This window comes from Tachypleus tridentatus, chromosome 9, assembly GCF_004210375.1.
Source record: "Tachypleus tridentatus isolate NWPU-2018 chromosome 9, ASM421037v1, whole genome shotgun sequence".
Lineage (NCBI taxonomy): Eukaryota > Metazoa > Arthropoda > Merostomata > Xiphosura > Limulidae > Tachypleus > Tachypleus tridentatus.
The window spans coordinates 163,692,046-163,693,742 of NC_134833.1; positions in this window are offsets into that span (position 1 = coordinate 163,692,046).

The window sequence follows — 1,697 nt, forward strand, 5'->3', positions numbered from 1 at the left end:
ACATATTGTTTGTTGCCAGTCTTCCCTGTCCTATGATTTTGGTTTCAGTACAGGATCTGTTCACAGCCATGATTTTGGTTTAACCTGTCTAATGGTTTTTTTTTCAACATATTGTTTGTTGCCAGTCTTCCCTGTCCTATGATTTTGGTTTCAGTACAGGATCTGTTCACAGCCTAACCTGTCTAATGGTTCTTTTTTTCAACATATTGTTTGTTGCCAGTCTTCCCTGTCCTATGATTTTGGTTTCAGTACAGGATCTGTTCACAGCTTAACCTGTCTAATGGTTCTTTTTCAACATATTGTTTGTTGCCAGTCTTCCCTGTCCTATGATATTGGTTTCAGTACAGGATCTGTTCACAGCCTAACCTGTCTAATGACCTGTTCTAACCTGTCTGGTTCCTTTTCAACATATTGTTTGTTGCCAGTCTTCCCTGTCCTATGATTTTGGTTTCAGTACAGGATCTGTTCACAGCCTAACCTGTCTAATGGTTCTTTTTCAACATATTGTTTGTTGCCAGTCTTCCCTGTCCTATGATTTTGGTTTCAGTACAGGATCTGTTCACAGCCTAACCTGTCTAATGGTTCTTTTTCAACATATTGTTTGTTGCCAGTCTTCCTGTCCTATGATTTTGGTTTCAGTACAGGATCTGTTCACAGCCTAACCTGTCTAATGGTTCTTTTTCAACATATTGTTTGTTGCCAGTCTTCCCTGTCCTATGATTTTGGTTTCAGTACAGGATCTGTTCACAGCCTAACCTGTCTAATGGTTTTTTTTTTCAACATATTGTTTTGTTGCCAGTCTTCCAGTACCTGTCCTCATGATTTTGGTTTCAGTACAGGATCTGTTCACAGCCTAACCTGTCTAATGGTTTTTTTTTCAACATATTGTTTGTTGCCAGTCTTCCTGTCCTATGATTTTGTTTCAGTACAGGATCTGTTCACAGCCTAACCTGTCTAATGGTTTTTTTTTCAACATATTGTTTGTTGCCAGTCTTCCCTGTCCTATGATTTTGGTTTCAGTACAGGATCTGTTCACAGCCTAACCTGTCTAATGGTTGTTTTTTTTCAACATATTGTTTGGTTGCCAGTCTTCCCTGTCCCATGATTTTGGTTTCAGTACAGGATCTGTTCACAGCCTAATCTAATGGTTCTTTTTTCAACATATTATGTTTGTTGCCAGTCTTCCCTGTCCTATGATTTGGTTTCAGTACAGGATCTGTTCACAGCCTAACCTGTCTAATGGTTCTTTTTTTCAACATATTGTTTGTTGCCAGTCTTCCCTGTCCTATGATTTTGGTTTCAGTACAGGATCTGTTCACAGCCTAACCTGTCTAATGGTTCTTTTTTTCAACATATTGTTTGTTGCCAGTCTTCCCTGTCCTATGATTTTGGTTTCAGTACAGGATCTGTTCACAGCCTAACCTGTCTAATGGTTCTTTTCAACATATTGTTTGTTGCCAGTCTTCCCTGTCCTATGATTTTGGTTTCAGTACAGGATCTGTTCACAGCATAACATGTCTAATGGTTTTTTTTTTCAACATATTGTTTGCTTGCCAGTCTTCCTGTCCTATGATTTTTGTTTCAGTACAGGATCTGTTCACAGCCCTAACCTGTCTAATGGTTCTTTTTCAACATGATATTGTTTGCTGCCAGTCTTCCTGTCCTATGATTTTGGTTTCAGTACAGGGATCTGTTCA